The sequence below is a fragment of the Manis pentadactyla genome, chromosome X (genome assembly GCF_030020395.1).
Source record: "Manis pentadactyla isolate mManPen7 chromosome X, mManPen7.hap1, whole genome shotgun sequence".
NCBI classification, from domain to species: domain Eukaryota; kingdom Metazoa; phylum Chordata; class Mammalia; order Pholidota; family Manidae; genus Manis; species Manis pentadactyla.
The window spans coordinates 68,709,735-68,736,775 of record NC_080038.1 but is presented as its reverse complement, the minus strand read 5'-3'; positions in this window follow the sequence as shown (position 1 = coordinate 68,736,775).

The following is a 27,041-nucleotide window of genomic DNA, read 5'->3' as shown; positions in this document are numbered from 1 at the left end:
AGCAGCAGCCTGCCATTGCTGACAAACAGCAAGAGGATGGCCCTGCCCACAATGAATACAATCAAGAGAAGCTTACATCACATAAAGGGCATGGAGAGCTGAGCTGTGGGAATAAGATGCTACCAGCAGACATGCAGAAAGGTGGGCCATATCCACAGCCCACTAGCAGCAAATGTGGCTCAGCCCCAAAAGAGAATCAGGCTCTAGTAAACAAAGTCTTGAACTTCTGAGTACCATAGGATACACACTTTATAAAGCCATTACTTCCTAGACTGGGGTTCATGGCAGATCTATCTAATACAAAGGAAGAAACACAGAAACACAGATAAAATGAGGAGCCAGAGGAATATGTTACAAACAAAAGAACAAGAGAAGACATCAGAAAAAGAGCTAAATGAAATGGAGATTACCAATCTTTGAAATTTCAAAGTAATGGTCAAAAAGATGCTCACTGACCTGGGGAAAAGTATTGAGAATATCAGGAAAAACTTCAACAAAGAGGTAAAAATTTGAAAAAGAGCAACTAAGAACTGAAAAATACAATAACTGAAAGGAAAAATACAATGGAAAGAATAAACAGTGAACTGCTGAAAGTGGAGGAAAGAATCAGTATGATGGAAGATAGAGAACAGCAAAGTAACCAAGCTGAGGAAAAGAAGAAAAGAGAATTTATAAAAATGAGAAGATGCTAGGAATGCTATGGAACAACTCAAAATGAAATAATATTTCCATAATAGGGGTCCCAGAAGGAGAAGAGAGGGAAAGAGTAGAAAGTCTTCAAAGAAATAATAGCTGAAGAATTTCTCAACTGGGGGAAGGAAATAGATTCCTGGGTCCTAAAAATTCAGAGAGCCCCTAACAAAAGAAACCCATGAAGTCAACACCAAGACATATACTAATTAAAATGGTAAGGATTAAAGAAAAAGAATACTAAAAGCAGCAAGAGAACAGCAAAGTTACTTATAAGGGAAACTCCATTAGGCTAACAACAGAATTCTCAGCACAAACTTTACAGGCAAGAAGGCACTGGAATGAAATATTTAATATATTGAAAGGAAAAACCTACACCCAAGAATCCTCTACTCAGCAAGGTTATTATTCAGAATTGGATAGATTAAAACTTTTCCAAATAAATGAAATTCCAAAGAATTCACCACCATAAAAACAGCCTTACAGGATATGCTATAGGACTTCTATATATGGAAATGTTATAAGGTCTAAATATTTTTGACCAGTGAAAATTAACCTTTACTAAAGGCAACAGACCAATTAATTGCTAAGCAAGTGTGAAGTTAAAAAACAGTAGTAAAATCAACCACACACAAAATCAGTCAAGGAATACAGAAAAGATGTAGAGTATAACATACATAAAATGTGGAAGAAAAAGTAGAATAAAAAAGTAGTAATCTTAGATTATGTTCACAGAGCAATTTGACATAATTTTAACATAGACTAACATGTTTAGAAACCTATGAACTTTATGGTAACCACAAACTTAAAGCCTATGAGATACAAAAAAATGTTTTTCATAAAGAATCCAAGCATAACGCTAAAGAAAACCAACAAATCACAAGAGACGAATACTGAGAGGAAAAAAGAAACAGATGAACTACAAAAACAACCGGAAAATAGTTAATAAAATGGCAAAAAGTACATACATATAAAAAATTACCTTAAATGTAAATGGATTAAATGCACCAATCAAAAGACATGGGCTGGCAGAATGGATGAAGAAACAAGGCCCATCTACATGCTGCCTACAAACACTCATTTCATAAATACAAACATAGACTGAAAGTGAATGGATGGAAAAAGATATTGCATGCAAACAATAGGGAGAAAAAAGCAGGAGTAGCACTACTTATATCAGACAAAATAGACTTATTTCAAAAAGTAATAAGAGACAAAGAAGGACATTACATAATGATAAAGGGATCAGTCCGGCAAAAGAATACAACAATCAAAAACATCTAGGCACCCAATATAGGAGCACCTAAATTTGTAAAACAAATACAAAATCACCTAAAGAGAGAAATAAAATCATCACAATCACATTATAGGATTTTAACGCCCACACTCATCAATGGACATATTATCCAGAGAGAAAATAAATAAGGAAACAGAGGTGTTTAAGCACACATTAGACCAGATGGACTTAACAGATATATACAGAAAGTTCCACCCCAAAGAAGCATGACACACATCTTCCTCAAGGGTATATGAATCATTCTCTACAATAGATCACATATTAGGACACAAAAAGAGCATCAATAAGTTCCAAAAAGTCGAGAGTGTTGGCCATCTTTTTAGATCACAGTGATGTGAAATTAGAAATAAATTGCAATGAAGAACACACAAAAAAACAAAAACACATGGAGGCTAAACAACTTGTTTCTAAATAATCAAATGATCAATGAATAAATCAGAGAGAAAATCAAACAATACATGGAGACAAATGAAAACAGAAATAAAACATTTCAAAATATGTGGGATGCAGCAAAGGTCTAAGAGGGAAGTTCATAGCAATACCGGCCTATCTCAAGAAATAAGAACATTCCAAAATAAACAATAAAAATGTACAACTAAAACTAGAAAAAGAAGCACTGAAGCCCAAAGTTAAGAAAATGAGAGACATAATAAAGATCAGAGCAGAAATATATAAAATTGAGAATAAGAAAGAAATAGAAAAAAATCAATGAAACCAAGAGCTGGTTCTTTGAGAAGATGAACCAAATAGACAAACCCCTAGTGAGATTTATGAATAAAATCAAGGAGGTCATGAATAAATAAGATCAGAATTGAAAAAGGATAAATTACAACTGAAACCACACAAAAAAAGAATTAGAAGACAATCCTGTGAAAAATTATATGACACAAGATTGAACAACCCAGAAGAAATGGACAAATTCCCAGGAATGTACAATCTTCCAAGACTGAAGCAGGAAGAAACAGAAAATCTGAATAGACTGACTACAAGTAATGAAATTGTACTGCTTATCCAAAATCTCTTGATTAGAAAAAAGATGGTGGCATGAGAAGTGAGGCAGAAACCTCCTCTCAAAACCACATATAACACAAAAATACTGCAATTACAACTAATCCTGAAAGACCAACCTGAAGACTGCAGAACAGACTGCCTACATATGGGGAAAGGAGAATACCTCACAGAAAAGGATAAAGTAGCAAAATTGTGATCTGGTGGGACCCATGCCCTCCTCCCCACAGAAGAAGGAGACAGAGAAATGGAGTAGGAAGGGAGTAAAAGCCCAGGACCATTAAAAACATACCACTGTGCTCACTCCAGGAGCACAAACCCACATTGCATGGTTCTCTGGATATTAGTTGAATTGGAAAGCAAACACAGGCAGAATACTCAGAGAGCCTGAGATTCCAACCACTTGTGGAGAACAGGTACCCAAAACAGGCTACTCCAGGACAAAAGAAAGGCAGGAACTTTGAAAGACTTCCCAGTAGTAAGAGGGCAGCTAAAGGGGCAAGGATTACACAGAGCTTGCTGCTCAGGAGAAATGAAAGGTGGACAAAATCATCCTGGCATGCTCAGCCCAGCAGGTTGGGGACTTTCAAGAGCTACAGAAGCTCCATCCCCCTAGCTGGAAATGCAGCGCCAAGGCCCCACACTGTGATATGAAGCCTGTTTCTCCTTTCTCCAGGCAAGCACCGGTTCACACAACTGCTGGCCCAGTCATCACACCATGCAAGCCAGACAGTGGGCTGGCTTATAGAAGCTACAGGGGCATAATGCAGAGACTCCTCCCTGCATGCTCAGCCAACTAGACCTGGCAGTGGAAACAGGCACTGCAGCTGGGAAGCAGGAAAGAGCTCTTTCCACCTGGCAGGTGCTGGTGCTGTGTGACTGCAAGCCCTGACATTGCTCCAGATGTTGGGCAGCTCTAAGAGAAGAGCTTCTGGATACTAGAGAGTGCTGCCTACAAAAAGTTTCCATAGGAATCTTTAGAAAAACGAAATAGCAAATAGCAAAATAATTTTGTACAAACAAGAATCCAACAGACACCTGAGAGAGGGCTAAGTGAAACTGAAATCACCAATCTCCCTGATAAAGATTTCAAAATAAACAACATAAATACGATCACGGAGCTATAGAAAAATATTCAAGATATCAGGGAGGACTTCAAGAAAGAGATAGAAACTTTGAAAAATACAGTATCTGAAAGGAAACATACAATGGAGGTATTTAAAAGCAGATTAGCTTAGGTAGAGGACATGGTAAATGAAATACAAATTAGAGAATAGAAATACAAATAAAGCTAAGGCACAGAGAGATAAAAGGATCTCTAGGAATGAAAGAATAATAAGACAACTCTGCAGCCAACACAAATGGAACAATATTAGCATTATAGGGGTATAAGAAGAAAAAGAGGGATAAAAGGGGATAGAAAGTCTCTGAGGAAATAATTGTTGAAAATTTCACCAATCTGGGGAAGGAAATAGTCTCTTAGGCCATGGAACTGCACAGATCTCCTAACACAAGGAACCCAAGGAAGACAACACCAAGACATATAATAATTAAAATGGCAAAGAACAAGGACAAGGACAGAGTATTAAAATCAGCATGAGAGGCAAAATATTACATACAAAGGAAAACCCATCAAGGATCATCAGACTTCTCAGCAGAAACCTTACCAGCCAGAAGGGAGTGGAATGATATATTTAGTGCAATGAACCAAGAATGCACTACCTGGCAAAATTACCATTTAAATTTGAAGCAGGGAATTTACCACCCACAAGCCATCTCTACAGTGTATTTTAAAGGGACTGCTGTACAAGGAAGTGCTCCTAAGGATAAATAGAAGTCACCAGAGAAAATAAAACCACAGTAAAGGAAATGGACCAAATAATTATGAAGCAAATGCAAAATTAAATCAACTACCCACAAAGCCAGTCAATATGAATTCTTCCTTTCTATGAGCATGGGAAGTATTTCCATTTTCTGCCATATTCTTTGATTTCTCTCATGAGTGTCTTGTAGTTTTCAGTGTATTGATCTTTGACTTCCTTGGTTAGGTTTATTCCTTGGTATTTTATTCGTTTTGATGCAATTGTAAATGGATTTGTTTTCATGATTTCTCTTTCTGCTAGTTCTTTGTTAGTATATAGGAATACCACACATATCTGTGTATTACTATTGTACCCTGCAACTAAGCTTAAATCAGTTAGTTCTAGTAGTTTTGGGGTGGATTCTTTAGGAGTTTTTTTTTTTGGTAGAATTGTTTTTTGGTATCATTAATCTACAATTGCATGAAGAACATTATGTTTACTAAGCTGCCCCCTTCACCAATTACCCCCCACAAACACCATTACAATCACTGTCCATCAGAGTAGTAAGATGCTGTGGAATCACTACTTGTCTTCTCTGTGTTGCACAGACCTCCCCATGCCCGCCCCCCACCAACATTACACATGTTAATCATAAGGCCCCCTTTCATTTTACCCGCCCTTATTCCTCCCTTCCCACTAAAACTCCCAGTCCCTTTCCCTTTGGTAACTGTTAGTCCATTCTTGGGTTCTGTGATTCTGCTGCTGTTTTGTTCCTTCAGTTTTTTGTTGTTCTTATACTCCACATATGAGTGAAATCATTTGGTACTTGTCTTTCTCCGCCTGGCCTATTTCACTGAGCATAATACCCTCTAGCTCCATCCATGTTGTTGCAAATGGTAGAATTAGTTTTCTTCTTATAGCTGAATAATATTCCATTGTGTATATGTAAGACATCTTCTTTATCCATTCATCTACTTATGGACACTTAGGTTGTTTCCATTTCTTGGTGATTGTAAATAGTGCTGCGATAAACATAGGGGTGCATATGTATTTTTCAAACTGGGCTGCTGTTTTCTTAGGGTAAATTCCTAGAAGTGGAAATCCTGGGTCAAATGGTATTTCTATTTTGAGCTCTTTGAGGCACCTCCATTTTGCTATCCACAATGGTTGAACTAATTTACATTCCCACCAGCAGTGTAGGAGGGTTCCCCTTTCTCCACAACCTTGCCAAGATTTGTTATTGTTTGTCTTTTGGATGGTGGCGATTCTTACTGGTGTGAGATGATATAAAATTGTGGTTTTAATTTGCATTTCTCTGATGACAAGCGATGTGGAGCATCTTTTCATGTGTCTGTTGGCCATCTGAATTTCTTCTTTGGAGAAATGTCTGTTCAGCTCCTCTGCCCATTTGTTAATTGGATTATTTACTTTTTATTTGTTGAGGTGCGTGAGCTCTTTATATATTTTGGATGTCAACCCTTTATCGGATCTGTCACTTATGAATATATTCTCCCATACTGTAGGATGCCTTTTTGTTCTATTGATGGTGTCCTTTGCTGTACAGAAGCTTTTCAGATTGACATAGTCCCCTTGTTCATTTTACTACTGTTTTCCTTACCTGGGGAGATATGTTCATGAAGAATTGATGCAATTGTGAATGGAATTCTTTTCCTGATTTCTCTTTCTATTAGTTCATTCTTAGTGTATAGAAAAGCCTCAGATTTCTGTGTATTAATTTTGTATCCTGCAACTTTGCTGAATTCCAATATTAGTTCTAGTAGTTTTGGAGCGGAGTCTTTAGGGTTTTTTGGTTTTTTTTTTTAAATAATTATTTTTTATTGAAGGGTAGTTGACACACAGTATTACATTACATTAGTTTCAAGTGTACAACACAGTGGTAGAATATTTATATACATAATTCTAGGTTCCAGCTATCACCCTACCAAGCTGTTACAATATCTTGACTATATTCCTTATGCTATACATTACATCCCGGTTACTTATTTATTTTACCATTGGAAGTCTGTCCTTTTTTTGTTTTGTTTTGTTTTGTTTTGTTTTTTGTTTTTTGTTTTTTGGTTTTTTTTTTTTTGTGAGGGCATCTCTCATATTTATTGATCAAATGGTTGTTAATGACAATAAAATTCTGTATAGGGGAGTCAATGCTCAATGCACAATCATTAATCCACCACAAGCCTAATTTTCATCAGTCTACAATCTTCTGAGGCATAACAAACAAGTTCTTACATGTAGAACAAATTCTTACATAATGAATAAGTTACATAGTGAACAGTACAAGGGCAGTCATCACAGAAACTTTCGGTTTTGCTCATGCATTATGAACTCTAAACAGTCAGTTCAAATATGAATACTCATTTGGTTTTTATACTTGATTTATATGTGGATACCACATTTCTCTCTTTATTATTATTATTTTTAATAAAATGCTGAAGTGGTAGGTAGATACAAGATAAAGGTAGAAAACATAGTTTAGTGTTGTAAGAGAGCAAATGTAGATGATCAGGTGTGTGCCTGTAGACTATGTGTTAATCCAAGCTAGACCAGGGCAATAAAACATCCACGTATGCAGAAGATTTCTCTCAGAACAGGGGTGGTGAGGTTCTAAGCCTCACCTCTGTTGATCCCCAATTTCTCACCTGATGGCCCCCCTGCGATTGTGCCTGTCTTAGGTTGTTCCTCCCTTGAGGAATCTTACCCGTCTCTGGCTAACCAGTCATCTTCCGGGGCCATACAGGGAAATGTGAAGTTGCTAAGTGAGAAGGAAGCCTTATTGTTTGGAAAGGTTAGCTTTTTACTTCTTTTCATATTTATGCCCTGTGGCTTCTATGCCCAGCATTTGTCTTGAGGTATCTTTACCACTTGGAAGAATTATGATACTCGGTAAATTTGATATGAGGTACGAATTCTATTTAAGGGTTGTAATTAGGAAGGAAGAAGAAAAGCTTTAGAAGTAGCAGGCAGGAGAAAACATGGGAAGATTGATTATTTCTTTGACATATCTTCTTGTAGAGTAACTTCAGCATGTATAGGTTTTAAACTACTAATTAACTTGCGCACACACATTAACATAATAGGAGTATAGTTACATAACCAAAGCATACCTGTAATTACCAGCCATCTCCAGTGAAACCAAGAAAACCAGTTAGGCACCTTAGGCATTTGTGAAAACTTATCTATGATATGGTGGATATTGTCCAAATGAACTTGAACAGTCTGAGAGAAATCAGACAAATTAAAACAACCCATTCCTGGGGACTGTTCACATGCCATATGTTCTTTTAACAATAAATAGTTTGTAGTTGTAAGACTTTGGAGCGCTACAATTTGCACTTCTCCTAATTCTTGGTTGAGTTCCAACAGTATAGATCCAGTCAAATTTCTTGTTTTACTGTATGCACAGGCCAGCTTAGATATCTCCTTCCTCATTCCCATGGCAAGTCCAGGAACTGGTGGGATGAGTGCATCTACAGCTGTAGAAATGCGTTGATCTTTGTTGGGGTTTTTTGATGATCATCTTCTGGCATGAGTCTTCCCGAGAGTGCTGATGTTGGAAGTTCTTTTTCATATCGTATCTTAGTTCATTTTCGGGGTAGCCCAATTAGGCTTTGATCCTCTGTATAAACACAAACAGACCCTTTGCCTACACTTTTATATGCCCTTTATACCCTTGTGTAGAACTCGTTGGAGGTTACCACACAGGAACTGCCCTTTTTTTTTTTTTTTGCTTTGTTTTTGGTATCACTAATCTGCACTTACATGACGAATATTATGTTTACTAGGCTCTCCCCTATACCAGGTCTCCCCTATAAACCCCTTTACAGTCACTGTCCATCAGCATAGCAAAATGTAGAATCATTACTTGCCTTCTCTGTGTTGTACAGCCCTCCCTTTTCTCCTACCCCCCCATGCATGTTAATCTTAATACCCCCCTACTTCTTCCCCCCTTATCCCTCCCTACCCACCCATCCTCCCCAGTCCCTTTCCCTTTGGTACCTGTTAGTCCATTCTTGGGTTCTGTGATTCTGCTGCTGTTTTGTTCCTTCAGTTTTTCCTTTGTTCTTATATTCCACAGATAAGTGAAATCATTTGGTATTTCTCTTTCTCTGCTTGGCTTGTTTCACTGAGGATAATACCCTCCAGCTCCATCCATGTTGCTGCAAATGATTGGATTTGCCCTTTTCTTATGGCTGAGTAGTATTCCATTGTGTATATGTACCACATCTTCTTTATCCATTCATCTATTGATGGACATTTAGGTTGCTTCCAATTCTTGGCTATTGTAAATAGCGCTGCAATAAACATAGGGGTGCATCTGTCTTTCTCAAACTTGATTGCTGCGTTCTTAGGGTAAATTCCTAGGAGTGGAATTCCTGGGTCAAATGGTAAGTCTGTTTTGAGCATTTTGATGTACCTCCATACTGCTTTCCACAATGGTTGAACTAACTTACATTCCCACCAGCAGTGTAGGAGGGTTCCCCTTTCTCCACAGCCTCGCCAACATTTGTTGTTGTTTGTCTTTTGGATGGCAGCCATCCTTACTGGTGTGAGGTGATACCTCATTGTAGTTTTAATTTGCATTTCTCTGATAATTAGCGATGTGGAGCATCTTTTCATGTGTCTGTTGGCCATCTGTATTTCTTTTTTGGAGAACTGTCTGTTCAGTTCCTCTGCCCATTTTTTAATTGGGTTATTTGTTTTTTGTTTGTTGAGGCGTGTGAGCTCCTTATATATTCTGGACGTCAAGCCTTTATCGGATGTGTCATTTTCAAATATATTCTCCCATACTGTAGGGATCCTTCTTGTTCTATTGATGGTGTCTTTTGCTGTACAGAAGCTTTTCAGCTTAATATAGTCCCACTTACTCATTTTTGCTGTTGTTTTCCTTGCCCGGGGAGATATGTTCAAGAAGAGGTCACTCATGTTTATGTCTAAGAGGTTTTTGCCTATGTTTTCTTCCAAGAGTTTAATGGTTTCATGGCTTACATTCAGGTCTTTGATCCATTTTGAGTTTACTTTTGTATATGGGGTTAGACAATGGTTCAGTTTCATTCTCCTACATGTAGCTGTCCAGTTTTGCCAGCACCACCTGTTGAAGAGACTGTCATTTCGCCATTGTATGTCCATGGCTCCTTTATCAAATATTAATTGACCATATATGTCTGGGTTAATGTCTGGATTCTCTAGTCTGTTCCATTGGTCTGTGGCTCTGCTCTTGTGCCAGTACCAAATTGTCTTGATTACTATGGCTTTATAGTAGAGCTTGAAGTTGGGGAGTGAGATCCCCCCCTACTTTATTCTTCTTTCTCAGGATTGCTTTGGCTATTCGGGGTCTTTGGTGTTTCCATATGAATTTTTGAATTATTTGTTCCAGTTCATTGAAGAATGTTGCTGGTAGTTTCATAGGGATTGCATCAAATCTGTATATTGCTTTGGGCAGGATGGCCATTTTGACGATATTAATTCTTCCTAGCCACGAGCATGGGATGAGTTTCCATCTGTTAGTGTCCCCTTTAATTTCTCTTAAGAGTGACTTGTAGTTTTCAGAGTATAAGTCTTTCACTTCTTTGGTTAGGTTTACTCCTAGGTATTTTTTTTTTTTGATGCAATTGTGAATGGAGTTATTTTCCTGATTTCTCTTTCTGTTTGGTTCATTGTTATTGTATAGGAAAGCCACAGATTTCTGTGTGTTGATTTTGTATCCTGCAACTTTGCTGTATTCCGATATCAGTTCTAGTAGTTCTGGGGTGGAGTCTTTAGGATTTTTTACGTACAGTATCATGTCATCTGCAAATAGTGACAGTTTAACTTCTTCTTTACCAATCTGGATTCCTTATATTTCTTTATTTTGTCTGATTGCCGTGGCTAGGACCTCCAGTACTATGTTAAATAACAGTGGAGAGAGTGGGCATCCCTGTCTAGTTCCCGATCTCAGCGGAAATGCTTTCAGCTTCTCGCTGTTCAATATAATGTTGGCTGTGGGTTTATCATAGATGGCCTTTATTATGTTGAGGTACTTGCCCTCTATTCCCATTTTGCTGAGAGTTTTTAACATGAATGGATGTTAAACTTTCTCAAATGCTTTTTCAGCATCTATGGAGATGATCATGTGGTTTTTGTCTTTCTTTTTGTTAATGTGGTGGATGATGTTGATGGACTTTCGAATGTTGTACCATCCTTGCATCCCTGGGATGAATCCCACTTGGTCATGGTGTATGATCCTTTTGATGTATTTTTGAATTCGGTTTGCTAATATTTTGTTGAGTATTTTTGCATCTACGTTCATCAGGGATATTGGTCTGTAGTTTTCTTTTTTGGTGGGGACTTTGCCTGGTTTTGGTATTAGGGTGATGTTAGCTTCATAGAATGAGTTTGGGAGTATCCCCTCCTCCTCTATTTTTTGGAAAACTTTAAGGAGAATGGGTATTATGTCTTCCCTGTATGTCTGATAAAATTCCGAGGTAAATCCATCTGGCCCGGGGGTTTTGTTCTTGGGTAGTTTTTTGATTACGACTTCAATTTCGTTGCTGGTAATTGGTCTGTTTAGATTTTCTGTTTCTTCCTGGGTCTATCTTGGAAGGTTATATTTTTCTAGGAAGTTGTCCATTTCTCCTAGGTTTCCCAGCTTGTTACCATATAGGTTTTCATAGTATTCTCCAATAATTCTTTGCATTTCCGTGGGGTCCGTCGTGATTTTTCCTTTCTCATTTCTGATACTGTTGATTTGTGTTGACTCTCTTTTCTTCTTAATAAGTCTGGCTAGAGGCTTATCTATTTTGTTTATTTTCTCGAAGAACCAGCTGTTGGTTTCATTGATTTTTGCTATTGTTTTATTCTTCTCAATTTTATTTATTTCTTCTCTGATCTTTATTATGTCCCTCCTTCTGCTGACCTTAGGCCTCATCTGTTCTTCTTTTTCCAATTTCGATAATTGTGACATTAGACCATTCATTTGGGATTGCTCTTCTTTTTTTAAATATGCTTGGATTGCTATATACTTTCCTCTTAAGACTGCTTTTGCTGTGTCCCACAGAAGTTGGGGCTTAGTGTTGTTGTTTTCATTTGTTTCCATATATTGCTGGATCTCCATTTTGATTTGGTCATTGATCCATTGATTAATTATGAGCGTGTTGTTAAGCCTCCATGTGTTTGTGAGCCTCTTTGCTTTCTTTGTACAGTTTATTTCTAGTTTTATGCCTTTGTGGTCTGAAAAGTTGGTTGGTAGGATTTCAATCTTTTGGAATTTTCTGAGGCTCTTTTTGTGGCATAGTATGTGGTCTATTCTGGAGAATGTTCCATGTGCACTTGAGAAGAATGTATATCCCGCTGCTTTTGGATGTAGAGTTCTATAGATGTCTATTAGGTCCATCTGCTCTACTGCGTTGTTCAGTGCTTCCGTGTCCTTACTTATTTTCTGCCCAGTGGATCTATCCTTTGGGGTGAGTGGTGTGTTGAAGTCTCCTAGAATGAATGCATTGCAGTCTATATCCCCCTTTAGTTCTGTTAGTATTTGTTTCACATATGCTGGTGCTCCTGTGTTGGGTGCATATATATTTAGAATGGTTATATCCTCTTGTTGGACTGAGCCCTTTATCATTATGTAGTGTCCTTCTTTATCTCTTGTTACTTTCTTTGTTTTGAAGTCTATTTTGTCTGATATTAGTACTGCAACCCCTGCTTTCTTCTCGCTGTTGTTTGCTTGAAATATGTTTTTCCATCCCTTGACTTTTAGTCTGTACATGTCTTTGGGTTTGAGGTGAGTTTCTTGTAAGCAGCATATAGATGGGTCATGCTTTTTTATCCATTCTGTTACTCTGTGTCTTTTGATTGGTGCATTCAACCCATTAACATTTAGGGTGACTATTGAAAGATATGTACTTATTGCCATTGCAGGCTTTAAATTCGTGGTTACCAAAGGTTCAAGGTTAGCCTCTTTAGTATCTTACTGCCTAACTTAGCTCACTTATTGAGCTTTTATATACACTGTCTGGAGATTCTTTTCTTCTCTCCCTTCTTGTTCCTCCTCCTCGATTCTTCATATGTTGGGTGTTTTGTGCTGTGCTCTTTCTAGGAGTGCTCCCATCTAGAGCAGTCCCTGTAAGATGTTCTGTAGAGGTGGTTTGTGGGAAGCAAATTCCCTCAGCTTTTGTTTGTCTGGGAATTGTTTAATCCCACCGTCATATTTGAATGATAGTCGTGCTGGATACAGTATCCTTGGTTCAAGGCCCTTCTGTTTCATTGTATTAAATATATCATGCCATTCTCTTCTGGCCTGTAGGGTTTCTGTTGAGAAATCTGACGTTAGCCTGATGGGTTTCCCTTTATAGGTGACCTTTTTCTCTCTAGCTGCCTTTAACACTCTTTCCTTGTCCTTGATCTTTGCCATTTTAATTATTATGTGTCTTGGTGTTGCCCTTCTTGGATCCTTTCTGTTGGGGGTTCTGTGTATTTCCGTGGTCTGTTCGATTACTTCCTCCCCCAGTGTGGGGAAGTTTTCAGCAATTATTTCTTCTAAGATACTTTCCATCCCTTTTCCTCTTTCTTCTTCTTCTGGGACCCCTATAATACGGATATTGTTCCTTTTGGATTGGTCACACAGTTCTCTTAATATTGTTTCATTCCTGGAGATCCTTTTGTCTCTCTCTATGTCAGCTTCTATGCGTTCCTGTTCTCTGATTTCAATTCCATCAATGGCCTCTTGCATTCTATCCATTCTGCTTATAAACCCTTCCAGAGTTTCATTTCTGCGATCTCCTTTCTGGCATCTGTGATCTCCTTCTGGACTTCATCCCATTTCTCTTGCGTATTTCTCTGCATCTCTGTCAGCATGTTTATGATTCTTATTTTGAATTCTTTTTCAGGGAGACTGGTTAGGTCTGTCTCCTTCTCTGGTGTTGTCTCTGTGATCTTTGTCTGCCTGTAGCTTTGCGTTTTCATGGTGATAGGAATAGTCTGCAGGACTGGGACGAGTGACGGCTGGAAGGACTTCCTTTCTTGTTGGTTTGTGGCCCTCCTCTCCTGGGAGAACAGCGACCTCTAGTGGCTTGTGCTGCGCAGCTGCGCGCAGACAGGGTTTCTGCTTCCTGCCCGGCTGCTATGGAGTTAATCTCCGCTGTTGCTGTGGGCGTGGCCTGGCTTGGGCAGCTACTCCAAAATGGAGTCGCGTTGGAGCAGGAGCTGCTGGGAGGCTATTTATCTCCGTAAGGGGCCTCCCTGCTCCCTGCAGCCCAGGGGTTAGGGTGCCCAGTGATCCCGGATTCCCTACCTCTGGATTAAGTGACCCGCCCTGCCCCTTTAAGACTTCCAAAAAGCACCCGCCAAAACAAAACAACGCCCACCAAAAAAAAAAAAGAAAAAAAAAATTTTTTAATTAAAAAAAAAAAAAAAGTTTTTAATTAAAAAAAAAAAAGGGTGGTCATTCGTTTTTCTTTATTCTCCGGTGCCAGCCTCAGGCCTCTGCTCACCGGTCTTTCTGCCCTGTTTCCCTAGTATTGGGGTCCCTATCCCTTTAAGACTTCCAAAAAGCGCTCGCCAAAACAAAACAGCAAAAAAGCAAAAAAAAAAATGGTCACGCACTTTTCTTATGTCCTCTGTCGCCCAGCCTCCAGTGCCTGCTCACTGTTCTTGCTGCCCTGTTTTCCTAGTATCGAGCGCCCTGCACTCTGGCCCGGATGGCTGGGGCTGGGTGCTCGGCTGTCCTGGGCTCCGTCTCCCTCCCGCTCTGCCTGCTCTTCTCCCGCCGGGAGCTGGGGGGAGGGGCACTCGGCTCCCGCGGGGCCGGGTCTTGTATCTTACCCCCTTCGCGAGGCGCTGGGTTCTCTCAGGTGCGGATGTGGTCTGGATATTGTCCTGTGTCCTCTGGTCTTTATTCTAGGAAGGGTTGTCTTTGTTATATTTTCATAGATATATGTTGTTTTGGGAGGAGATTTCCGCTGCTCTACTCACGCCACCATCTTCCGCCGACCCCTCTTTAGGGTTTTTTATGTACAATATCATGTCATCTGCAAATAGTGACAGTTTAGCTTCTTCCTTACCAATCTGGATTCCTTGTATTTCTTTGTTTTGTCTAATTGCTGTGGCTAAGACCTCCAGTACTATGTTGAATAGCAGTGGGGAGAGTGGGCATCCCTGTCTTGTTCCCAATTTCAGAGGAAAAGCTTTCAGCTTCTCACTGTTCAGTACAATGTTGGCTGTGGGTTTATCATAGATGGCCTTTATTATGTTGAAGTACTTGCCCTCTATACCCATTTTGTTGAGAGGTTTTATCATGAATGGATGTTGAATTTTGTCGAATGCTTTTTCAGCATTTATGGAGATGATCATGTGGTTTTTGTCCTTGTTTTGTTGATGTGGTGGATGATGTTGATGGATTTTCGAATGTTGTACCATCCTTAAATCCCTGGGATGAGTCCCACTTGGTTATGGTGTATGATGCTTTTGATGTATTTTTCAATTTGGTTTGTTAATATTTTGTTGAGTATTTTTGCATCTACGTTCATCAGGGATATTGGTCTGTAATTTTCTTTTTCAGTGGGGTCTTTGCCTGGTTTTGGTATTAGGGTGATGTTGGCTTCATAGAATGAGTTTGGGGGTATTCCGTCCTCTTCTATTTTTTGGAAAACTTTAAGGAGGATGGGTATTATGTCTTTTCCGTAAGTCTGTTAAAATTCCAAGGTAAATCCATCTGGCCTGGGGTTTTTTTTCTTGGGTATTTTTTGATTACCTATTAAATTTTGTTGCTGGTAATTGGTCTGTTTAGAGTTTCTGTTTCTTTCTGGGTCAGTCTTGGAAGGTTGTATTTTTCTAGGATGTTGTCTATTTCTTCTAAGTTTTCCTGCTTGTTAGCATATAGGTGTTCATAGTATTCTCTAATGATTCTTTGTATTAATGTGGGATCCATTGTGATTTTTCCTTTCTCGTTTCTGATTCTGTTGATGTGTGTTGATCCTCTTTTTCTCTTAATAAGTCTGGCTAGAGGCTTATCTATTTTGTTTATTTTCTCAAAGAACCAGCTCTTGGTTTCACTGATATTTTTCTATTGTTTTATTCTTCTCAATTTTATTTATTTCTTCTCTGATCTTTATTATGTCCCTCCTTCTGCTGACTTTAGGCGTCATTTGTTGTTCTTTTTCCAATTTCGATAATTTTGACTTCAGACTGTTCATTTGGGACTATTCTTCCCTCTTTAAATATGCCTGAATTGCTATATACTTTCCTCTTAAGACTGCTTTCACTGTGTCCCACAGAAGTTGGGGCTTTGTGTTGTTGTTCTCATTTGTTTCCATATATTGCTTGATCTCTATTTTAATTTGGTCATTGATCCATTGATTATTTAGGAGCATGTTGTTAAGCCTCCATGTGTGTGTGAGCGTTTGTTTTCTTTGTACAATTTATTTCTAGTTTTATACTTTTGTGGTCCGAGAAGCTGGTAGGTAGAATTTCAATCTTTTTTAATTTACTGAGGCTCTTTTTGTGGCCTAGTATGTGGTCTATTCTGGAGAATGTTCCATGTGTGTTTGAGAAGAATGTGTATCCTGTTGCTTTTGGATGTAGAGTTCTGTAGAACTCTATTAGGTCCACCTGTTCTTGTGTGTTGTTCAGCGCCTCTGTGTCCTTACTTATTTTCTGTCTGGTGGATATATCCTTTGGAGTAAGTGGTGTGTTGAAGTCTCTAAAATAAATGCATTGCATTCTATTTCCTCCTTTATTTCTGTCAGTATTTGTTTCACATATGCTGGTGCTCCTGTATTTGGTGCATATATATTTATAATGGTTATACCTTCCTGTTGGACTGACCCCTTTATCATTATGTAAGGCCTTTCTTTATCTCTTGTTACTTTCTTTGTTTTGAAGTATATTTTGTCTGATACTAGTACTGCAACACCTGCTTTTTTCTCCCTGTTGTTTGTATCAAGCATCTTTTCCCATCCCTTGACTTTTAGTCTGTGCAAGTCTTTGGGTTTGAGGTGAGTCTCTTGTAAGCAGCACATAGATGGGTCTTGCTTTTTTATCCATTCTATTACTCTGTGTCTTTTGATTGGTGCATTCAATCCTTTTACACTTAGGGTGATTATTGAAAGATATGTACTTATTGCCATTGCAAGCTTTAGTTTCGTTGTTGCCAAAGGTTCAAGGGTAGCTTCTTCACTATCTTACTGTCTAACTTAACTCACTTATTGAGCTATTATAAACACAGCCTGATGATTCTTTATTTCTCTCCCTTCTTATTCCTCCTCATCGATTTTTTATATGTTAGGTGTTTCATTCTGTACTTTTTTGTGTTTCCTTTGTCTGCTTTTGTGAGTAGTTGATTTTATGTTTTTGCCTTTAGTTGGTATTTGTTTGGTCTGCTTTCTTTGCTGTGATTTTATTTTCTCTGTTGACATCCATTTAGCCTTAGGAGTGCTCCCATTTAGAGCAGTCCCTCTAAAATATCCTTTAGAGGTGGTTTGTGGGAGGCAAATTCCCTCATCTTTTGCTTGTCTGGGAATTGTTTAATCCCTCCTTCATATTTAAATGATAATCATGCTGGATACAGTATCCTTGGTTCTAGGACGTTCTGTTTCATTGCATTGAATATATAATGCCATTCTCTTCTGGCCTGTAAGGTTCCTGTTGAGAAGTCTGATGATATCCTGATGGGTTTTCCTTTGTAGGTGACCTTTTTCCTCTCTCTAGCTGCCTTTAAAGCTCTGTCCTTGTCCTTGATCTTTGCCATTTTAATTATCATGTATCTTGTTGTTGCCCTCTTTGGGTCCCTTGTGTTGGGATTTCTGTGTGCTTCCATGGTCTGAGCAACTATTTCCTCTCCCAGTTTGGGGAAGTTTTAAGCAATTATTTCTTCAAATTCACTTTCCCTTTTTCTCTATCTTCTTCTTTGGTATGCCTATAATGCAGCTATTTTTCCTTTCGGATTGGTCACACAGTTCTCTTAATATAGTTTCGTTCCTGGAGATCCTTTTATCTCTCTCTACATCACCTTCTCTGCATTCCTGTTCTCTGGTTTCTATTCCATTAATGGCCTCTTGAATCTCATCTATTCTGCTTTTAAGTCCTTCCAGAGATTGTTTTATTTCTGTAGTCTCCCTCCCTACTTTATTGGTTATCTCTTGCATTTTTCTCTGCAACTCCATCAGCATGGTTATGACCTTTATTTTGAATTCTTTTTCAGGAAGATTGGTTAGGTCTATCTCCCAAGGTTCCCTCTCAGGGGAGGATGTCTATGTGATTCTGGTATGAATCAAATTCTTCTGCCTTTTCGTGGCAATAGAGGTAGTTGTGGGGAGTTGGCATGTGTGTCAGCTGGGAGAACATCCGTTCTTGCTAGTTTGTGGCCTTCCTCTCCTGTGAGAATGGTGACCCTTAGCAGCTTGTGCTGCACAGCTGCGTGTAGATGGGGTCTCTGATTCTTGCCCGGCCGCTGTGGAGGCATCTCTGCCCAGCTGCTCTGGGTGTGGCCAGCCTCAGGCTCCTGCTCCACTATGGCGGGGCCGTGCCAGAGGAGGAACATGTGGGAGGCTGTTTATCGCTGTGAGGCCTTCAGAGCTGCCCTGCCGCCCAGGGGTTTAGGGCGTCTGGAGTTCCCTGGGATTCCCAGCTGCTGGGCTGAGTGTGCCGCGATTATTCCATCCAGCTGTGAGGCCCCTGTCCCTTTCAGACTTTCAAAAAGCACTCGCTTTTCTTTTGTCCCAGGGACACCGGCTGTGGGGATCTGCTCGCAGGTTTTACTGTTCCATTTCCGTAGTATCCAGCACACCGTGCACTGTGTGTCTGTGCTCCCAGTGCAGATGGCTAGGGCTTGGTATTTAGCAATCCTGGGCTCCCTCTCCATCCACTCCAACTCCTCTCCTCCCAGCGGGGAGCTGGGGTGAGGGGCGCTCAGTTCCCGCTGGGCCACGGCTTGTCTCTTACCCCCTTCGTGAGGCACTGTTTTCTCACAGATGTAGATGTAGTCTGGCTATTGTACTGTATCTTCTGGTCTCCCTTTAAGGAATAGTTGTATTTTCAAAAATATATATGGTTTTGGGAGGAGATTTCTGCTGCTGTTCTCATGACGCCATCTTGGCTCCAGCTTTCTTTAGGGTTTTTTATGTACAATATCATGTCATCTGCAAACGGGGACAGTTAAACTTTTTCCTTAACCTTCTGGATGCCTTTTATTTATTTTTTGTGTGCTGTCTGATTGTCATGGCTAGGATCTCCAGTACTATGTTGAATAAAAGTGGTGAGAGTGGGCATCCTTGTCTTGTTCCCAATCTTAGAGCAGGCTCCTACAATGTGAATTTCAGAAATTTAATGTTGCTCCATAGGTCCCTTCACCTATCCTCATTTTGTTTTATTCTTTTTCCTTTCTGATTTTCAGCTTTATTGATCTCCATTAGTCTGTTTTTCAAATCACTGACCTGTTCTGCATCCTCTAATCTGCTGTTGACTCACTCTAGAGTATCTTTCATTTCTTTTCTTTTATTTTTCATCTATGATTTGTTCTTTTGTTTTCTGTCTTTTCATTGACCTCCTCCCTGAGTTCATCCGTTCTTCTCTGAAGTCCAGTCAGCATCTTTATAACCATTAATTTGAACTCTTTATCAAGTAAATTGCTTAACTCTTTCACTTAATTATATTTCTGTATATATCTTTCACTTGGAGCATGTTTGTCTCCTTATGTTTTGACTTACTGTGTTTTTTATATGAGTTAGGAGAAAGGGCTCCCTCTTCCAGTCTTGAAGTTGTGATCTCATGTAGGAATGTCTCCTGGATAGACTGTGTGTGCCTGGCAGTTTTGGCTGGATTGTTTGAGGCTGGGTGTTCATGGGACAGGGTGTCCTAAGCCAGGGCTCCCAGGGCATGGTATGGGTTCTTCCAGGTGGGCGCTGGTTGAAGCCATGCTGGCTGGGAAGCCAACATTAGAGAGGCATCCAGTTCTGTGTACATGGAAGGAGGTGGGTTCAGGCTCTTTCTATGCTACCACCTTAGACCCATCTCCTGTTGGAAGTTTTTTGATTACTTACTCAATTTCATTGGTAGTTACAAGTCTATTAAGATTTTCTATTTCTTCATGTTTTTTTCTTGGAAGATTGTTTGTTTCTTGGAATTTATCCATTTCTTCATGCTGTTGTGCTAACCAGGGACAGAAGGGCATGATCCATGGGTTTCCCAGGTTGGCCTGGCTGGGGCCTTGCTAATGGGGTATCCATGGGTAGAGAGGCACTGTCCAGGTAGCTCCTGGGTGGGTGTCAGTCTAGGTTCCTCATTAGAGGGTGACTGGGGGTAGGAGGAGAGCATTTTCTGTGGTGTCTCCTATTTCAGCATCAGTCTTGGCTGTGTTAATAGGATTTTGCAGGGATGAGTAAACAACTGTGCTCACCCTGTTCCCATCCACACTATCAGTGTGTGTTAGAAACAAACAGTAGCACTCACCCATATACACTAGCAATGTGCAGGGGAATGTAAACAATGTCACTCATCAAGCTTCTGTCTGCACTATCATTTGTGAAGGGAAACATAAAAAATGGCACCCATTAGCACCTCCAGTCCTGGAGAGAGTTCTTCCACTATTTGGCGGGGGTGCTTTCATTCCAGAAACTGGTTTGCTTCACTTGTAGCTTGGTTGCTCTTCAAACCCTTTAAACAGTGGCATTTTTCTGTGCCCTAGGGTAGGCGAATCTGCACTCTGTCCTGGAGTGATGCCCCTTCTTCATGAAGGGCTGCCTTATGGATGGGGCTCTCTCCATTACCATGTTACCACCTCCCCTGCCATTTCATATGTGGTCTTTTTTATCCCCCCCTTTTTTTGCAGAAAGTATAGAAAAATACATTATATTCATTTCAACTATACAACATAGTGATTCAACAGTTATTTATGCTATTAAATGCTCATGCCAATTATCTGTCAACATACAAAGATATGTCATTTCTCCTTTCATTTCTGATTTTATTTGGGGTCTCCTTTTTCTTCATATTTTTCACCGAATGTTAATCAATTTTGTTTATCTTTTCAAGTAAGCATCCCTCAGATTCAGATTTTCATGCTGTTTTTTAGTCCCTATTTCATTTATTTATGCTGTGATATTTATTATTTCCTTCCTCCTAATGACTGGGCTTTATTGGTTCTTCCTTTTCTGGATCCTTTAAATGTAGTTAAATTGTTTACTTGAGATATTTTTGTTTCTTGAGGTAGGCCTGTATCCCACTGAACTTCTCACTTAGAACTGGATTTTCTGTATCCCAAAGCAGCTGGGCAGAGATGCCTCCACAGCGGCCGGGCAAGAATCAGAGACCCCATCTACACGCAGCTGTGCAGCACAAGCTGCTAAGGGTCACCATTCTCACAGGAGAGGAAGGCCACAAACTAGCAAGAACGGATGTTCTCCCAGCTGACACACATGCCAACTCCCCACAACTACCTCTATTGCCACGAAAAGGCAGAAGAATTTGATTCATACCAGAATCACATAGACATCCTCCCCTGAGAGGGAACCTTGGGAGATAGACCTAACCAATCTTCCTGAAAAAGAATTCAAAATAAAGGTCATAACCATGCTGATGGAGTTGCAGAGAAAAATGCAAGAGATAACCAATAAAGTAGGGAGGGAGACTACAGAAATAAAACAATCTCTGGAAGGACTTAAAAGCAGAATAGATGAGATTCAAGAGGCCATTAATGGAATAGAAACCAGAGAACAGGAATGCAGAGAAGGTGATGTAGAGAGAGATAAAAGGATCTCCAGGAACGAAACTATATTAAGAGAACTGTGTGACCAATCCGAAAGGAAAAATAGCTGCATTATAGGCATACCAAAGAAGAAGATAGAGAAAAAGGGAAAGTGAATTTGAAGAAATAATTGCTTAAAACTTCCCCAAACTGGGAGAGGAAATAGTTGCTCAGACCATGGAAGCACACAGAAATCCCAACACAAGGGACCCAAAGAGGGCAACAACAAGATACATGATAATTAAAATGGCAAAGATCAAGGACAAGGACAGAGCTTTAAAGGCAGCTAGAGAGAGGAAAAAGGTCACCTACAAAGGAAAACCCATCAGGATATCATCAGACTTCTCAACAGGAACCTTACAGGCCAGAAGAGAATGGCATTATATATTCAATGCAATGAAACAGAACGTCCTAGAACCAAGGATACTGTATCCAGCATGATTATCATTTAAATATGAAGGAGGGATTAAACAATTCCCAGACAAGCAAAAGATGAGGGAATTTGCCTCCCACAAACCACCTCTAAAGGATATTTTAGAGGGACTGCTCTAAATGGGAGCACTCCTAAGGCTAAATGGATGTCAACAGAGAAAATAAAATCACAGCAAAGAAAGCAGACCAAACAAATACCAACTAAAGGCAAAAACATAAAATCAACTACTCACAAAAGCAGACAAAGGAAACACAAAAAAGTACAGAATGAAACACCTAACATATAAAGAATCGATGAGGAGGAATAAGAAGGGAGAGAAATAAAGAATCATCAGGCTGTGTTTATAATAGCTCAATAAGTGAGTTAAGTTAGACAGTAAGATAGTGAAGAAGCTACCCTTGAACCTTTGGCAACAACGAAACTAAAGCTTGCAATGGCAATAAGTACATATCTTTCAATAATCACCCTAAGTGTAAAAGGATTGAATGCACCAATCAAAAGACACAGAGTAATAGAATGGATAAAAAAGCAAGACCCATCTATGTGCTGCTTACAAGAGACTCACCTCAAACCCAAAGACTTGCACAGACTAAAAGTCAAGGGATGGGAAAAGATGCTTGATACAAACAACAGGGAGAAAAAAGCAGGTGTTGCAGTACTAGTATCAGACAAAATATACTTCAAAACAAAGAAAGTAACAAGAGATAAAGAAAGGCCTTACATAATGATAAAGGGGTCAGTCCAACAGGAAGGTATAACCATTATAAATATATATGCACCAAATACAGGAGCACCAGCATATGTGAAACAAATACTGACAGAAATAAAGGAGGAAATAGAATGCAATGCATTTATTTTAGAGACTTCAACACACCACTTACTCCAAAGGATATATCCACCAGACAGAAAATAAGTAAGGACACAGAGGCGCTGAACAACACACAAGAACAGGTGGACCTAATAGAGTTCTACAGAACTCTACATCCAAAAGCAACAGGATACACATTCTTCTCAAACACACATGGAACATTCTCCAGAATAGACCACATACTAGGCCACAAAAAGAGCCTCAGTAAATTAAAAAAGATTGAAATTCTACCTACCAGCTTCTCGGACCACAAAAGTATAAAACTAGAAATAAATTGTACAAAGAAAACAAACGCTCACACACACATGGAGGCTTAACAACATGCTCCTAAATAATCAATGGATCAATGACCAAATTAAAATAGAGATCAAGCAATATATGGAAACAAATGAGAACAACAACACAAAGCCCCAACTTCTGTGGGACACAGTGAAAGCAGTCTTAAGAGGAAAGTATATAGCAATTCAGGCATATTTAAAGAGGGAAGAATAGTCCCAAATGAACAGTCTGAAGTCAAAATTATCGAAATTGGAAAAAGAACAACAAATGACGCCTAAAGTCAGCAGAAGGAGGGACATAATAAAGATCAGAGAAGAAATAAATAAAATTGAGAAGAATAAAACAATAGAAAAATATCAGTGAAACCAAGAGCTGGTTCTTTGAGAAAATAAACAAAATAGATAAGCCTCTAGCCAGACTTATTAAGAGAAAAAGAGGATCAACACACATCAACAGAATCAGAAACGAGAAAGGAAAAATCACAATGGATCCCACATTAATACAAAGAATCATTAGAGAATACTATGAACACCTATATGCTAACAAGCAGGAAAACTTAGAAGAAATAGACAACATCCTAGAAAAATACAACCTTCCAAGACTGACCCAGAAAGAAACAGAAACTCTAAACAGACCAATTACCAGCAACAAAATTTAATAGGTAATCAAAAAATACCCAAGAAAAAAAACCCCAGGCCAGATGGATTTACCTTGGAATTTTAACAGACTTACGGAAAAGACATAATACCCATCCTCCTTAAAGTTTTCCAAAAAATAGAAGAGGACGGAATACCCCCAAACTCATTCTATGAAGCCAACATCACCCTAATACCAAAACCAGGCAAAGACCCCACTGAAAAAGAAAATTACAGACCAATATCCCTGATGAACGTAGATGCAAAAATACTCAACAAAATATTAACAAACCAAATTGAAAAATACATCAAAAGCATCATACACCATAACCAAGTGGGACTCATCCCAGGGATTTAAGGATGGTACAACATTCGAAAATCCATCAACATCATCCACCACATCAACAAAACAAGGACAAAAACCACATGATCATCTCCATAAATGCTGAAAAAGCATTCGACAAAATTCAACATCCATTCATGATAAAACCTCTCAACAAAATGGGTATAGAGGGCAAGTACTTCAACATAATAAAGGCCATCTATGATAAACCCACAGCCAACATTGTACTGAACAGTGAGAAGCTGAAAGCTTTTCCTCTGAAATTGGGAACAAGACAGGGATGCCCACTCTCCCCACTGCTATTCAACATAGTACTGGAGGTCTTAGCCACAGCAATTAGACAAAACAAAGAAATACAAGGAATCCAGATTGGTAAGGAAGAAGCTAAACTGTCACTATTTGCAGATGACATGATATTGTACATAAAAAACCCTAAAGAGGGGTCGGCGGAAGATGGTGGCGTGAGTAGAGCAGCGGAAATCTCCTCCCAAAACAACATATATCTATGAAAATATAACAAAGACAACCCTTCCTAGAATAAAGACCAGAGGACACAGGACAATATCCAGACCACATCCGCACCTGAGAGAACCCAGCGCCTCGCGAAGGGGGTAAGATACAAGACCCGGCCCCGCGGGAGCCGAGTGCCCCTCCCCCCAGCTCCTCTGTATAAACACAAACAGACCCTTTGCCTACACTTTTATATGCCCTTTATACCCTTGTGTAGAACTCGTTGGAGGTTACCACACAGGAACTGCCCTTTTTTTTTTTTTTTGCTTTGTTTTTGGTATCACTAATCTGCACTTACATGACGAATATTATGTTTACTAGGCTCTCCCCTATACCAGGTCTCCCCTATAAACCCCTTTACAGTCACTGTCCATCAGCATAGCAAAATGTAGAATCATTACTTGCCTTCTCTGTGTTGTACAGCCCTCCCTTTTCTCCTACCCCCCCATGCATGTTAATCTTAATACCCCCCTACTTCTTCCCCCCTTATCCCTCCCTACCCACCCATCCTCCCCAGTCCCTTTCCCTTTGGTACCTGTTAGTCCATTCTTGGGTTCTGTGATTCTGCTGCTGTTTTGTTCCTTCAGTTTTTCCTTTGTTCTTATATTCCACAGATAAGTGAAATCATTTGGTATTTCTCTTTCTCTGCTTGGCTTGTTTCACTGAGGATAATACCCTCCAGCTCCATCCATGTTGCTGCAAATGATTGGATTTGCCCTTTTCTTATGGCTGAGTAGTATTCCATTGTGTATATGTACCACATCTTCTTTATCCATTCATCTATTGATGGACATTTAGGTTGCTTCCAATTCTTGGCTATTGTAAATAGCGCTGCAATAAACATAGGGGTGCATCTGTCTTTCTCAAACTTGATTGCTGCGTTCTTAGGGTAAATTCCTAGGAGTGGAATTCCTGGGTCAAATGGTAAGTCTGTTTTGAGCATTTTGATGTACCTCCATACTGCTTTCCACAATGGTTGAACTAACTTACATTCCCACCAGCAGTGTAGGAGGGTTCCCCTTTCTCCACAGCCTCGCCAACATTTGTTGTTGTTTGTCTTTTGGATGGCAGCCATCCTTACTGGTGTGAGGTGATACCTCATTGTAGTTTTAATTTGCATTTCTCTGATAATTAGCGATGTGGAGCATCTTTTCATGTGTCTGTTGGCCATCTGTATTTCTTTTTTGGAGAACTGTCTGTTCAGTTCCTCTGCCCATTTTTTAATTGGGTTATTTGTTTTTTGTTTGTTGAGGCGTGTGAGCTCCTTATATATTCTGGACGTCAAGCCTTTATCGGATGTGTCATTTTCAAATATATTCTCCCATACTGTAGGGATCCTTCTTGTTCTATTGATGGTGTCTTTTGCTGTACAGAAGCTTTTCAGCTTAATATAGTCCCACTTACTCATTTTTGCTGTTGTTTTCCTTGCCCGGGGAGATATGTTCAAGAAGAGGTCACTCATGTTTATGTCTAAGAGGTTTTTGCCTATGTTTTCTTCCAAGAGTTTAATGGTTTCATGGCTTACATTCAGGTCTTTGATCCATTTTGAGTTTACTTTTGTATATGGGGTTAGACAATGGTTCAGTTTCATTCTCCTACATGTAGCTGTCCAGTTTTGCCAGCACCACCTGTTGAAGAGACTGTCATTTCGCCATTGTATGTCCATGGCTCCTTTATCAAATATTAATTGACCATATATGTCTGGGTTAATGTCTGGATTCTCTAGTCTGTTCCATTGGTCTGTGGCTCTGCTCTTGTGCCAGTACCAAATTGTCTTGATTACTATGGCTTTATAGTAGAGCTTGAAGTTGGGGAGTGAGATCCCCCCCTACTTTATTCTTCTTTCTCAGGATTGCTTTGGCTATTCGGGGTCTTTGGTGTTTCCATATGAATTTTTGAATTATTTGTTCCAGTTCATTGAAGAATGTTGCTGGTAGTTTCATAGGGATTGCATCAAATCTGTATATTGCTTTGGGCAGGATGGCCATTTTGACGATATTAATTCTTCCTAGCCACGAGCATGGGATGAGTTTCCATCTGTTAGTGTCCCCTTTAATTTCTCTTAAGAGTGACTTGTAGTTTTCAGAGTATAAGTCTTTCACTTCTTTGGTTAGGTTTACTCCTAGGTATTTTTTTTTTTTGATGCAATTGTGAATGGAGTTATTTTCCTGATTTCTCTTTCTGTTTGGTTCATTGTTATTGTATAGGAAAGCCACAGATTTCTGTGTGTTGATTTTGTATCCTGCAACTTTGCTGTATTCCGATATCAGTTCTAGTAGTTCTGGGGTGGAGTCTTTAGGATTTTTTACGTACAGTATCATGTCATCTGCAAATAGTGACAGTTTAACTTCTTCTTTACCAATCTGGATTCCTTATATTTCTTTATTTTGTCTGATTGCCGTGGCTAGGACCTCCAGTACTATGTTAAATAACAGTGGAGAGAGTGG